The 15,568-nt window shown below is 46.1% G+C and overlaps 1 protein-coding gene across 7 annotated transcripts in view; it reads left to right on the top strand.

The window, feature by feature from the left end:
- GJA8 (gap junction protein alpha 8) overlaps positions 1-15,568 on the top strand; it is a 77,695-nt gene that overhangs the window by 28,864 nt on the left and 33,263 nt on the right. Inside the window, exons 1-3 of one of the 7 annotated variants that reach the window (XR_006288017.1) lie at positions 292-365; positions 1,084-1,164; positions 2,085-3,156. The exons of 4 other annotated variants lie outside the window; for them this stretch is intronic. The gene's annotated coding sequence lies outside the window, so the exon portion shown is untranslated. Of the gene's footprint in view, positions 1-278; positions 366-1,083; positions 1,165-2,084; positions 3,157-15,568 lie in introns of those variants that run through there. 2 more of the 7 variants (XR_006288018.1, XR_006288015.1) reach the window with 2 other exon arrangements.

Below are 15,568 nucleotides of genomic sequence, written 5' to 3'. Positions count from 1 at the left end.
AGGTGTGAGGTTTTTTTGTGGGAGTGGTGGGTGAAATTCTGTGGCCTGCGTTGTGCAGGAGGTCAGACTAGATGATCATAATGGTCCCTTCTGACCTAAATATCTATGAAATCTATGAGTAGCCTAAAGCTGACTCACCCCTCTGTACACTTGGCAGGTGTCCCCACATGGGCCAAACTGAGGAGATAATTGGATAAGGACTGGAGGGTTAACCAATTAACAAAGTGATTTAGTGCCTCAGCTGAGGACAATTAAAAGAGAGATAGGAAGTGGGAGAAGGAAAGGCTAGAAGGAAGGTCTAGAGAAGCCCAGGATCTCAGGGAGGTGAGATCTCTTCCCTGCATTGCCTTATGCTTAGGGAGAAGGTAAAAGCCTTATGGGGAACTGGGGGGAGATAAGGACTTGTATATCATGCTGTAAATAAAGCACTTGGTGTTGAACTTGCTGTGGGAGTGTATGAGGGCTGTTTGCAGAGAGGAATCCAGGGTGAGGGAGGAGGCCTGCCATGTGAAAGACAATTCTTACTTTCTTTGATACCATCTACAGGAGAGTAAAGTAAGGGAAGGGTCTCATTCCTCCTAAAAAGAAAAGGAGTACTTGTGGCACCTTAGAGACTAACAAATTTATTTGAGCATAAGCTTTTGTGAGCTAGTGAGCTGTAGCTCATGAAAGCTTATGCTCAAATAAATTTGTTAGTCTCTAAGGTGCCACAAGTACTCCTTTTTCTTTTTGTGAATACAGACTAACACGGCTGCTACTCTGAAACCATTCTTTCTAAAAACTTTCTCTAGCTAAAGGGACCAGGAGATGCTGTTAAAATTATTCTATACTTCCTATTTCAAATGCTTTAACTGTTTCCCCGCTTCTTTTCTGAATCTCTAATAAAAGGTGAAAAGGTCCTCTGATGGTGTGTTGGCCATGGTACTAAGAAGGCTAAGGAGTTTGTATACCAAATCCTGAACTTTGTGTAGCACAGCTTAATGTTGGACTGTGGCTGAGTTATGTTAATACCTTTGGTTCATTTGTTCCATCTAAATTAATACATTGAAACAATTAATACAATTAAAACATTCCACTGTTTAGGAAACACTAACTGAGCCTGGCCTGGACACCTGTAAGCTCCTATAAGTTTGAATAAAGACCAGACTGGAGAAAATAACCCAGGTACTAGGCCAGACAAGCTCTGACTCTCAGTTGGGCTGCCCCAGGGACCCAAACAAGAACCACTGTTGCTCACTTTGAACTGTAATTGTTTAAACCTCTGTACCTAGGATATCTGCAGACTTTCCCTTTCCTGCCAGCCTTGTAAAATGCCCATTTCCTTAGCCATGTGTCTGGGTGATTATGGGGACCCACCAAGGCAGCACCTACAAGGTCTAGCTGCTGAAGCACCTACAGTGCTTGCCTCCAAGTCGCAGTACACTTGGCACCTTACTGGCAGCTTAGGGATTTGGTACGCTGAGCAGCCTCTTTAATTACAGCCTGTATAGTTCAGGGTCAGGGAGCGTTGAATTGCTGATGAGCTAAATCAAGTAATATGTGTAGGAGGTGTGTGTTTGGGCATCCAATATACATTCCATGCTACAAATAAGACACTCTGTTATAATGCCTCTCTCTGCCTATCAGACACACCATCTGTAACAGAGACCTTTCTGCTCAGCGTGGTGATAAGAGCACTTTTTAACACCAAAGCTGCTGGGTTCCCACGGCTGCTGCCGGTGTCTCAAGGGCAGTGAGTGTTCAAACAATAGCAGAGGAATAAAGAATAGCCCCTCTAATCAATATCCTGCCTAGACGCTGAGTCAGATGGCAGCTTGGGCCTCTCTAAAACTTTGGCATTGTTGCTGGGTGTTGATGCTAATTTTTAGCTTGAAGGCACACAGGAGCTGCTGTCTCTGCCTAGTCTCCTGCTATCTCTGTCCCTGCTCTAGCATCTACCAGTGAGGGATAGTGATGGATTGTTAGTCAAGGCTTTGAACTGAGTGCAATTTGTTCCAGTTATAGCAAACTGGAACTGGTCTGAGCAGGATTCCCCAGGTACCACGTACTTACCACCCTCTTCTTTTCTTTCATATGCCCCCAAGGAGGGAGAAACTGAATCCTACACACCCGAATTTCCATGCATGCTGCCATGAAAGCAACTAGTCCCAAAATGGCCAGAGGGGAATACAGACATGGACTTCCCCTGAATTTCTCTATGGATGTTTTCATGTGGAAACATGGAAACTTGTGGACTTTGGAGCCCCAACAGGACAGTAGAGCTACTTGGTTCCCAACAGCCACTTGGAGCATTGGCGAACAAAAGTTCCTTAAACTAACTGAACACAATGCTTTGGCCCTGCTGCTGGAGACTGGCTGAGCTTCACTCAACATAGCAACCAAAGCGGGGTGGGCTAAGGAGGCTTGACACACCACCTTTTATTATCTCTGATTCTGGGGCCAGACAAGGACTAATTCAGACCCCAATGTATGTTAGAGTGGCCTCAGGGCTGTTGTTGCCTGTCCCTGACTGCTCATGATCCCAGGAGGCCATACTGGCAGCTTGGGACAGCCAGAGTGCAGCTGTGCTCTGGCCAGACACTCTTTTTCCCTTCAGCCACAACTGTACAGGAGAAATGGCACAGAGCCACCCAGGGAGTCTCCCTACCCTTGAAGAATCTCCGGGTAGCTGGTTTAGCCATCTTTGTGGCCCTTTCACTCTGCCTGAGTGCTGCAAAAAGGCTGTAGCAGAGGGGAGACTCTAGCCCTGAGCGTGCCTCCAGCAACAGCAACTCCTGGAGTTGGGAATGGGAACTGGGATGGATTAAGGCTGGGTATCGGGGTATAAGAACTGACCTAACCTTTAGCCCAACCTCAGCGTCTTTGAGGTTCAGACAAGTTAGGTTAACTTTGTAAATGTTTGTGGGGGAGGGGGGGAAATCCCAGACTGAGGAACTTTCTGGTCTGTCAGGACTGCAAGCAGATGTACTCTAAGAGAGGCTGTGCTTGTGGTGTTTCTGTTCCAGACAAAACTAGGACGTAGTAGGGTTCTTGCAAAGCAGCCTGATCTCCTGAGGCTGCCAGTCGGGTTCCCAGAGTGAAGATACACCTCTGCCCCAATATAACGCGGCCCATATATAACGCAAATTCGGATATAACGCGGTAAAGCAGCACACTGTGGGGGCGGGGCTGCACGGTCCGATGGATCATCGTGTCTGGCTCCGACACGCTGCTCTGAGCGGCGTGTTAAGGGTGCCGGGCCGGGGCCGAGGGGTTAGATAGGAGGCAGAGGGTCTCAGGGGGGCAGTCAGGGGACAGGGAGCGGGGAGGGGGGTTGGATGGTTCGGAGGTTCTGGGGGCAGGGCAGTCAGGGAATGGGGGCGTTGATAGGGCGTGGGAGTCCCGGGGGGCCTGTCAGGGGGCGGGGGTGTGGATAGGGGTTGGGGCAGTCGGGACAGGGAAGGGGGGGTTGGGTAGGGGGTGGGGTTCTGGGGTGATTAGGGGTGGGGGGGGTCTCTGGAGGGGTTAGTCAGGGGACAAGGAGCGGGGGGAGTTGGATGGGTCGGGGGTTCTGAGGAGTCAGTCGGGGGCGGGAAGTGACTATTAATAATGGAAATGCTCGAGGCCAAAGCAAGTTTCACCTATAACAGGGTAAGATTTTTTGGCTCCCGAGGAACGCGTTATATCGGGGTAGAGATGTATGTTCAGAGGAGCTTTTGAAATCTGGCCACTTATCCATATCCAACCAAAGCTCCAAATCTTTGGGGTTCCCACAGAGCTAGGGGTAGGTGGTACACAGATAGGTCTTAGATAAACCCTAAGCTGTGGCTACTCAGACACTATGGTGGTGGACAGTGTAAAACTATAGACGAATAGGTTAGAAATCCACAGAGAACCCACAGGTTCTGGGCTCCCAATTTGACTCTGGTCCCTGTTTAAGTCTTTTTCAGACAAATACCTTTGTGATGTGCTGTGTTATGATATCTGTCTGTCTATCCTCCTCCTCATTCAGTAGCATACCCTCCTAACCCACAACAGAGCTTTGGATGGTCCAAACCCTGGGGTATGTCTTCACAGTGAATTAGTGCATGGCAAGCCAGGGAGTGCATCTACAGTGCACTAGCTTTCCATACAGTAACTTATTGTGTGGACCCTGCTTAGGGTGACCAGAAAGCAACTGTGAAAAATTGGGACGGGGGTGGGGAGCCTATATAAGAAAAAGACCCAAAAATTGGGACTGTCCCTATAAAATCAGAACATCTGGTCACCCTAACCCTGCTGCAGCACAGTGAAGGACCCAGAGGGCAGCTTGTGTATTGCTGCTTGAAAGCATAGGATGCTGAGCCTCGTGCTGTGACTTTTGCTGTGCTGTAGCCAGACCAGCATGGTGGATTGCTAGGTGGCAAGCGGGGTCACTGTAGATTCACAACCTGGCTTGCTGTACAGTATCTTGCCATGTAGGAAAATCCCAAGCAACCAGCTTCTGTTAGATTACGAATTGCAGCATTCCAAGTTGGCTGTAAAGTAGAACACACCCAGCTGAATGGGAGCGAGGCAGTGCAGTGGCGCTCAGTATGATAACAGGGCAACTAGTTCATGGTGAAGGTAGGAAAGAGGGATGTGGTGGGGACCTTCAGGTGTGGAGAGGATGGCTAGCAGCAGGTCCAGCGTACCGGGATCACATCTGTGCAAGTGGCTGAGGACCACTCTGAGGGGCCATCTTCTGAAGAAAGACTTAGAAAACAAACTGAGGAAGTGTGAGGAAACCTCCCTGCTACATAAATCTTCTTTTCAAAATACTGCATCAAACTTTCCCAAGTTGTATGGCTGTGCAGCTCTAATATCAAAAGAGGGAATAATTAGTATGACAAAAGCTTATTTTGAGCAACGTCAAGCATATTGAGTCCACACAAGCTGAGTTAACGTTTCTGTGGTGGCTGAAGTGGCTGAGCAAGGAGCAGTGTCTCTGTACCCTTGTCTCAATAAAAAGCCCCTTTCATACAAGCATTGATGCAGGGGCAGTGAGGAGCTGGCTTGTACTTTCCCTACTCAGGGGCTGCTGGCGGCGAGCTCAGCTGCTGGTGCAGGCTAGGGTAGTCCTGAGCGGTGCTGCAGGAACCTCTATGAGCTGTGGAAGGGGAGTAGAATCATTAGGAGGTAGGACCACCCCTGTCAAGCTGCCTTCACCCTGATCTTTCCACCTGCATCTGCCATGCCATGCACACCCTGGAATGCCCCCTGGGTTGGGGGATTCTGACGTTGTGTGTGTGTTTTTTTTAATAACAAAAAACCTAACCAACCACCCCCCAACCACAAAAAAGGCCCCCTGCTTTTTTTTTTTAATAGGGATCCAGGAAAAATGGTTGAAGTTTGCAACATGTAACTTGGTAGGGCCACAATTGTTGTTTAGGACTAGTGCATTTGCTAGGGTTGGGAGGACAAATTAAAAGCATAGGCTGATGAAAAATTATTTCAGATCATGCTCTAATAGTATTTGCTAAGAATTTTAGCAGACCCTAAAAAAAGTCTCTCTTATGACATAACTGCACATGCACCCTGCCTAGCTCCATCAGGGGACTTCAGCAGGGAGAGGGACTGCAGCTCTCAGGTGTTTGGTAAAAGAATTTCATGTGATAAGAGATTGTAAAGGTCTGTGTGTATCACTCACACACACACACACACCCCCAGCCACCCACCCACCCCCGGGTGTAAAATCTGCAGAGTATGAGGCTTTGAGAGAAGTTACCAGCAAAGTGGGAAGTGTCTTTCAAATGTAAGAAACCAGATTTTATTGAAAAGGAAATGCCAGAGTATGATAAGATGCATGCCCCTTTAAATCTTGAGCTTAACTTTAATAATAATGGGGTTTCTGCCTGGCTATAAGTGCTGGATGCTGCAGGATAGAATCTGACTGAAACTCCACCCTTCAAAAGCCTTAGGCCATGCCAGAGCAGAGATCATATTAACTTCTTTGCATTGGATAGGGAGGGGGGGAAACTGTTCTCCCCCTCACATGGCATCTGGTTCCCATGCCCACACTTTCTCTCTCAGGAGTCTGGAGGGGTCAGGACAAGATCTGAGAATTCTGCCCCTGCGCTTGTAAAAGTAGCATAATTGTGCTGTGGGTTTGTATGTCTGCCCGTGGATTGTGAGGAAGCCACTCTTGCCCCAACGCAGCAATTCAATGGCCTTGTTTACAAGGACTGAAAAAGAGGAAGTATTGATGTCTGGGAGGCTGTTTGGCAGCTGATGGACAGAACAGGGGGACCAGGGATAGCTCAGTGGTTTGAGCATTGGCCTGCTAAACCCAGGGTTGTGAGTTCAGGGTTGTGAGGGGGCATTTAGGGATCTGGGGCAAAAATTAGGGATTGGTCCTGCTTTGAGCAGGAGGTTGGACTAGATGACTTCCTGAGGTCCCTTCCAACCCTGATAGTCTATGATTCTATGAACATGCAACCTAGAGAAGGGACATCTCTCTTTCTTCTAGTAAGTTCAGTGCTAGAGCTAGAAGTCCTCTCTTCATTCGCAAAACTGGTAAAATATGGGTAGCAGCAGTGCAAATTTCCTGGTACTGTGAGGCCAGAGTGCCTCCATCCTGAGCAGGAAGGACTCTGTCTACAGGTGAGTGTGTCACTCTGTGTTCCCATCCCATTCAGTCCCTGGTCTCTCTGCTGAGATTGCTAACAAGAGCTCAATTGGTGCCAGCTGTGATGGGACTGTTTGATGTGGACCCCTGCCCCCTAGGAATTTAACTGAGAACATCAGCTCATTTCACAGAAACCATGGGCAGGGGCTTGGATTGGACTCTAACCAGCTAGTGGAGGACCCTGTCTGGGCTGGGGTTTGCATCCTGCACATTGCCACATTCAAGCACCAGCTGAGAAACCCTGAGGTCCATTGGCAGTAGCTCTACTAGATGAACCAAATGGGAGTTTTCCCCTGGCTGAGCTAGCAGGAAGATCTGTGCTAAGCTGGGCTTTTTGTATATAATTAGATAAAACTGATCCCTGAGCTCACAGAAGGTAACTGTCGTGCTCTGCTCCTCACTGGTGAGGGCCTCAGCTGCAGGAATGGGTTCAATTCTGGGAATGATGCTTTAGGAAAGATGTGGACAAATTAGAGAGAGTCTAGAGGAAAGCAACAAAAATGGTCTGGTTTTCTAAACCTTTTATCTATGTGGAGAGGTTTTTTTAAAAAAAGGTTAAAATATTTAGTGTTGAAAATAAGACCAAAGGGGGACCTGATAACAGTCTTAAAATATGTTAAGGACTGTTACAAAAAGGAGCGTAATCAATTGTTCTCCATGTCCGCTGAAGGTAGGACAAGAAACAAGGGGCTTAATATGCAGCATGGAAGATTTAGGTTAGATGTTAGGAAAAACTTTCTAACTACTGTATAATGGTAAAAAGAACAGAAGTACTTGTGACACCTTAGAGACTCAAGTACTCCTGTTCTTTTTGCCGATACAGACTAACACGGCTGCTACTCTGAAACCTGTATAATGGTAGTTAAGCTCTGGAATAGATTTCTAAGGGAGGCTGTAGAATCGCTATCATTGGAGGCTTTTAAGAACAGATTGGACATACAACTGTCAGGGATGGTTTCTTTGGTCCTGCCTCAGTGCAGGGGGCTGGACTTGATGACCTCTTGATGTCCGTTTCAGCCCTACATTTCTATGATTCTGAGGTTCATATTTTCTAAAACAAATCCATGGCCTCTTAGGACTCTGCTGTAGTCACCATGCTGCACATCATGGCCACTCAAAACTACAGGGTTACAGTAGGGATCGAACACAGATCTTCCTGCTCCAAACACACAGACCTTATCACCTGGGACAAAGGAGACTCTTGCTTAGCTGTTAGGGCCTATAATATGCAGTTCACCAGTTCAGAGTCCATCCAGTAGGTGGCAAAAATCTCTTTCACTCACACACAAAAAAACTAGTGAGTTGATTACAGTATCTTGCATCAAGCTCCTCTGAAAACAGGGTGCATACTGATCTGGCTAGGTTGGGAAGGATCTTAAATCTCAACAGAGCCCTAGAATCTTGCAATTAAGGAATCAGGAGAGATGGATCACATTATATCAGTCTTTGTGGGTGGAATGGCAGATGTACTGTAGCAGAGCTCTCCTGGCTCCACGTAGTTCATCTGGTAGGACTGTCACTCAGCATTTAAACAGTCCTCCCAAATGAGGGTATGGAAAATAAAGGCAACCCTGCTACCTCCACGTCAGAGTGCCTGAAAAATGGAACGTGCCTTTTCCACTCATTGGGGAACCTGACACAGTGAGGATTTTACAGGAAAGGATTCATTCCCCACAAGCCTAGAGCTCAGAGTGCTGCTGTACTTCCATTGGAGATCATCAGCTGGCGGGACAAAGAGAGGAGTGCATACAAAAGAGTGAAGTAAGAACTGCCAAAAAAGCAGCTGGCAAAAACAGCACTGGACTGCAGAGCGTCAGTGCACACATGACAGGCGGGGAAGTTCAAGCCCAACTTTGGTCCTTGTCAATGGCACCTCCTTGACTTTTAACACGTCCTTATCGCGTCTTCACTCACCTCGTAGCAGCTCTGATAAAATACCATCCCTGGCGTAATCTCCTGACTAACTCGGCTGAGAATGCTGCAGCGCATGAGAGGCTGAAAGAGCTGAAGCAGGCAGCTACCCCAAGCCTGGACTCAGGGCCAGATCATGGTAATAAAGAATAGCTATAGCCTGGGACAGTGATGAGGCAGAATGACTTCCCATATGCTGCTCTGTTGATATAAAAGCATTAGAGGTCACTGGGAAGGCTTTACATTGGACTGCAAGTTTGATGGAGCTGGGTATATATCGGAAATGGAAGTGTAAACTCTATGGCATGATGGAGTTATTGACAGTGTTGTAGGCAATATGAAGGTGGAAAGTCTTCCCCTTCACTTCTTATTTCCACGCTTTTGAGGTTTTGGGTGGGTGGGGGTGTGTCGTGTTACAACCTAAACGGTCTTTCAGTGTAGCTTCTGTTTTTGAATATACAATTGTTACTCACTCTCTTTGGCTGAGTTCACAGCAGTTTAGCTCTTCCATGGGGGATACCACTTACAGTGATTCCCCTGGATGGGTCACCTGCAAGAATTTGAATCCAGGAGGATCTCTGGATGTAAAATCATGAACTGCTACTGAATTAAGGGAGTGAGTCTGTTAGGTTAGATGCAGTGGCAGGTTCATACACCACTACTCAAAGCTTAGCCTTGGAGGGGGAAAAAGATACCCATGGCCACTTGTTACATAACAGAGCTGGTTAAAACTAAGCATTTCTTTTCTGTGGGAAATTCTGACATTTAGAAACTTTCTTTTGTCCCAAATCGGAATGAAAACTCAAATCTCCTGCCAAACAAAATTTCTAAATAGTTTTTGTGCTGGAAATATCAATAGGCTTTGTTTTGCTAAGATTGAAGCACTTTGATTTGACTTTACTGTTTTGTCTTTTAGATATGACATAGTAGTCATAATAAAATTGAAACAAAATGCTTCAACATTACTGAACTGAATTTTTTCAGTAATTTTTCATTTCAAACATAGACTAAATTGACATGTTCCTGCAAAACGTTCAGATTTCTTTGAATCGGCATTTTCTGACGGGAAAACTGTTAGATTGGAAATGTTCAGCCAGCTCTAATAATAGTCTTGCCGTGTCTCTGCATCTCTTTTTCTCATTGTGCCCTAACTCCATCCTTGTACCGTCACCCACTATTATTTATTATTCTAAATCATTTATACAGTGCCTTAAATGTACACATCACTTTATAGAACATAGCTGGGATAAACTCCAGATGATGTGAGCTCCTTGAGTGTGCTGTCTATTCTCACTGCTTTGGCTTTCCCTTGCCCTGTAATTCTCTCTTGGGTCCTTGGCACCCCAGCTCCATCTTCATCACCCCGAAACTGCTCCCCCCAGGGCTACCCAGTCTAAGAGCCTTTTCTCTAGTCTGACCCTCTTTGATCTTTCTTCTGATTTCAACAATGCTGATCCTTCCCTTTCCCTTCACTCTGCTCCTTGGCCCAGGGTCAGGGTTCTGCCTATCTAATACGCATTTCCATTGGTGACTGCTCCTCCAGTCTCTCCATTCTCTGTCCTTGTACCTCTCCCCTTTTCTCCTTATACCTGTCTGTTCTATGACTTCAGCTACTGACTCTATGCCAATGTCTTGCAGGTCTGCCTTTCCACCTTGACATCTGCCCTCTCTCCAGTCTTGCTTTTCCGGTTGTTTTTCCAGCATCTCCTCCTGGATGTTCTGCCAACATCTCAAGTTCAACATGGTAAAAATGACACTCTTCCCCTCCCCTTCACCATAAAAATTTCCACAACTCTCTCTGATACTGATAGCTAGGTTTGCAAACATGGTGTTATAATCCAGCCCTGCCCAAACCCAGATGCTGCCAAATCCCATAAATCCTTCCTCTACATTATCTCAAAAATCTGACCTTTCCTTTCTGTCCCTCACAATAAAAACCTAGTCAGTTCTTTGGCCATCTATCTACTCATCTGCTGTAACCTTCTCCATGATCTGCTAGCTTCTCACTTCACCCTCCTGCATGCATTCCAAAATCCTGCTACTCTAACCACGTCACTCCCCATCTTCAGAACCCTTGACTGGCTTCCTGTTGCCTTCTGCATTAGATCCAACCTCTCAGCATCACCTTCTGCACTCCGTACAACAACTCATGCCCTGGCTACATCTCATCCTTAGCTCCTCCTATTTCCCCTCCTGCTACTGACATTCCTCCTGAGCTACCCACAGAGTTGCCCTTTTTTTTTGCCCCACCCCATTCTCATCTTAACCCCTTGCTCTGTGCCCCACCCTTGAAAATCCCTTTCTAACCTTGCTCACGAAATGACCACCTCTCCACATTCCAATCCCTCCTTACGACACACTTCTGTCGCAGAGCCTTGTAATGACAAGCCACCTCAATCAAAAACTGTAGGATTATGTGATATGCAGTGGAAATGAATAAGCCGTTCCACTCTGAAATGAGACTGTCATCTGATCACCCATTGTGTCATGTCTGCGCCCTCCTGTCTCTTTGCATTAGCTTACAAGCTCCTTGTTGGTACGGTGCTATACCAAACTCTCCATTCACAACAACAGCGATGGCAAATATCTTCCCCTCTGACAATGAGAAGCTCACATGATAGAGGCAGAGGGAGAGGAGGTGAAGAGAAGAGATTAGAGTGTAATGGGAAGAGAGAAGTAGAGCAAATGCATGTGGAGGGGTGGGGGCTACTTCTGATGTCAAAACTCCACCAACTAAGGGATATATATATTTTTAGTAGTAAAAATCAGAGCGTTAATAGGGGTAGCTGGCATTAGGCATTAATAGAGAGGCTGGGGAAGGGGAAAGGGAGCTATGAGAGAGAACGGAATGCTATTAGCCCACACTAATATTGCTGGCTTTTAAGGGTTTACAAGTGACAAAATGGTGGTCTGAACCTTTGAATGCTCCTCCCTCCTGCTAACTGGAATGCTTTGGGAGCTAAGGAAGGGGTACGATGCCTGGAGACAACACTGGGGTAACTGGAGGAGGGAAGATAGTGTAACTGAGCAATGAGTTCCTGGGCCTATTAAACGTGTGGTGGTGTAGCTGGGAGGGTAGCTGGAACTAGGAATGAATGACTGGGTCTGTAGTGAATGCTGAGATAACAGGGAGGATACATGGAGCTGGGAATGAGTGACCGGGTTTATGGAGAGGGTGCTGATGTGCGTTTGGTAATGGGAAGCCTAGTTGATCAAAGTGTTTAACAAGCCTTTTGACTCTTTCTGTCCTTCCAAAAATGCATCATGGCTGTTGGAAGGTCAGCTCTCAAGTACCCTTAGATGTTAATCACCCTCTTGGATATAGGTGCCAGATCAGATTGCATGGGCTGGGTAAACAGTAGGATATATGATAGTGCTTTTGCTGAACAGCAGGGTCTAGAGGTAAGGTTGATATCTGTAGGGCCAGGATGTCTGAGGGAGAGAAGAGATCCTCACAGGGAGGCAAAATTCCCAGTCTCTTCAGCTGTTTGCCCTGAAAATGGAAGGAGAGAGCATTTCAAATTCCAGAGGTCTTTGCGGATATAAGGCTATCACTTTACAGGCGTCTCCTTGCTGTATTGAGCAATGAGCGTCTGGCAGTAACGAGGAGATGTCTGCTTGTCCTTACAGGTTTAGTCTTACTGAAATATGCATTCCTGCAGCCCCAGAGAGGGGACCGGGAACCCTGGTGCGGCTGGAGAGGATGATCCCAGAGGATGTGCATTGACAGATGAATGTATGGAATGACACACACAGAAGGAAGGAGAGACAGACAGAAATGGGAGAGGAGCAGAAATGGAGGGGGACAGAAAAGGGAAGAAGGAGAGAGACAAAGGGAGGGGAGAGGCAGATGGAATGGGAAGAAAGCAATTGAATATGTACCTGCAGTTGTACCATAATAAAACACACACACGGAAAAGTCCAACAAGCCATCAAACTCATCCCAGAAATACTGAATGTAGTTCTGGGTACGTTAGGTCTGATATGACAAATTGGGAACTGTGCTTGAAGCATTTATGTAAAAAGGAGCCTCTCCATGTGTTGCTATGACAGAACACACCAACCTCATTGAGAGCCAGATTCTTCCCTCAGGTAACGCCACTGAATCCCTGGGATGACTGAGATACTATCTATAACATGATCCAGTTTCTCCATGTTGTGCTGGTTTGAGCAGATCCGTGTTTCCACAAAATAATTTGAAGGCGACTGTGTTCCAGATAGATTTTTTTGCTGTTTCACTTCATAGCCCATTGGGACTTGTCATTTTCATATCACAGGATGTTTAATAACTAAGTATGTTGGCACTCAGGAATGCTGGTAAGACACCTCTCTTTATTTCCTGGCCCCAGTCATGTGACCTGGGTGAGGGTTACTATCCATGTCACATGTCAGGGGTAGGTATCTACAGACACCAGTGACTACTGTTACACCATGTAACCCCACCTAATACAGCAATAGAAGTCACCACCTGTTAGAAACCCCAAACCAGTGTGGTCTTGGATATTCTTGCTCCCTCTGTTGTATGTGATCTGACCTAGGGATGGGCAAACAGGTTTGGATAATATGGGAAACCACCTGCCCTACCAAATGGTCACCTAAACCTCCTAGGTGGCTGGTTGTTCTTTAGTTACTTCCAGCTCAAATGGAAGAAGTAGAGGAAATCTTGTGTGCATGTGCTGTTTTTTAGAGCTCTGCAGACTCAGAACATTTGGTCAGCCGGGTTAAGCCAGTGGTCCCCAGCCTTTTCCATACCATGACTCCATGGTACAACAGGAAAAAGTTTAAGAAGCCCTCTCCCATCCAGCCATATAGAAAGGGAGGGTAGTCAGAACTACGGCAGAGTGAATAATCGATTTTTCCGTTCAGTGGCCAAATTGAAAAATCTGGGCAAAAATTCCATTTCTAGCTGGAACTGTTTTTTTTTCCCCCCTCACTGAGACACAAAACAAAAAATTTAGTTCAGGCTGAATGAGCTGTTTTGAACATTGTTTCAAATTGACATTTCATTTGAAAAATGTCATTTCAAAACAAAACACCAAATGGTTCATTTTTAAAATGTCAAAGCTCGTCATTTTGACAATTCCAATTATTTTTTTAGGGGTTTTTGTTGTTGTTGTTTTTGGCCAATGCTATCTGCAGAATTTGCAGAAAAATGCGTTTTTTCGAGACTTTACTATTGGCCAAAAAAATGTCACTCAGCTCTAGTCAACCCCCCTCCCGAAATATGTTTGCAGCATCCCCCACCTCCAGTAGTGCAATAGTGGTGCTTATCCGAACTGAAATGAAATCCCAAACCTTTTGCCCACCATGAGTCTGACCAATCTGGGATTGCTTTGTAGCTAAAGGTACTCACATTACCTCACCGTACTTATTATCCATTGTGGATATGGTTGCAGTTAAGTACACACTGTACTTGGCTGTACTTCTTCCACTTTGGGAGGTGGGGAATCCATATTTATACTAACTCGGAATTATGAATGGCTTTTGTTTGCTTAATTGTTTAATCAATTACAAACCAAGAATTCAAACCTATATTTATGTGTTTATCTGGGTAATCACACACCTGAAAAATTCATGTGTCGATCTCTTTCCAAATAATGATATTTGATTGTCTTCCCACCTTTTGCATGCTGCTCCTCTTTCTAGGGCCTGACCCTGCAAAGACTTAAGCATGAGTTTAATTTTATGCCCTTGGAGTGGATTCCTGCCTTAAAGTTAAGCATGAGCATTAGTTTTTGCAGGATCAGGGTCCTAGATTGGCAACTCTTTGGGCACAGTTATTTTGGAAGAATTTGCTGTGTATGTGTCAGTGAGACACCTATAATATCCCTCAAGCAAATGTCCCTGGTAGCAGCCAAGGAGCACTAATTCTTGTCTCTGTCCAAGCCATCCAAGATTGTTATTATTTATATTATAGTAGCATTGTAACAGGGTGACCTGTTCCTTTAATGGCCAGAAGTCTTGGGCCAGTCAGCCCTGTTTAATTAGCCCTGCCCCTCTACAACTATGCAGGGTTGGACTTCAGAGGAGGAAGGAAGCCCAGCAGGTGGGCGAGGTAGAGCAGACAGACTGTCCTGTAGTGGACAAGGAGCCTAGCTGGAGACAGGAGCTGGTCAGGGACTACAGGCTGCCAGAAAATCTTGAGTAGAGGGACAGTGTGTCAGTCCCTGGGTGGTGAGGTTGAAGCCCAGGAACTGGGGTCAGTGTTGGGACAGTTTATTGCAGCCAGGACTAGCCTACAATGGAGGAGGTTAACAGCTGAGTCTTGCTGGGATGTCAATTTAGTGTCTTACTATTTTCTGTTGGACTTTAAGTGAAAGAGTCTGAGGCCTCCAAAGGGGTGGATTCTCTTATATGGTTTGGCTGGAGGGTTAGGTCAGTCCTACAGGCAGACTGGCCTAGAAAAAACACTGGGGAAACTGAGGCACAGCTGCTACACTACCACTTCCAGCCAAGAGGGGTTGTGCTGGGGCATCACCTCTGTGACAAGTACCTAGATGCCCCAGTGTGCTAGACATTGTACAAACACAAGTGTGAGACAATTCCTGCCCCAAAGAGCTTATGATCAAATTAGATAAGACAGACAAAGGGTGCGATGGGAAACAGAGGTGACATGACTTTCCCAAGATCACTCAGCAGGTTACTGATGAAGTTAGGTATAGAACCCAGGTCTCCGGAGCCCCTGTCCAGTCCCCTATCACAAATCTCTCAAACTTAGGCTCTGCTAAAAATTTTACCATGTGCCCACTGAGCATGCTCAGAAGTAATCATTTTTCAATTGTCATAAACTTCTCTATTTTTATTGTTTTAATTCTCCTCAAGCCAAGGATTATGGCCGTGCCTCACTTTCAAGTTACAGACGTCAACCGTGGGGGTTTTTTTCTGCAGTTTTGATCCAAAAAGTCTGGGACTTTTTCCAATGGAAAAAAAGATTTCCCAACACATTCCTATCACTCCAGAATAGCCGATAGGATTTTGTTCAAATCCGCTCCATCCCCAAAACTTTAACTTTGGCAGAAACCAGGAATGGGG

This window comes from Chelonia mydas, chromosome 1 (assembly GCF_015237465.2).
Source record: "Chelonia mydas isolate rCheMyd1 chromosome 1, rCheMyd1.pri.v2, whole genome shotgun sequence".
NCBI lineage: Eukaryota > Metazoa > Chordata > Testudines > Cheloniidae > Chelonia > Chelonia mydas.
Note: the sequence above shows the minus strand (reverse complement) of the source record. Positions and strands in the feature narration are given on the sequence as shown.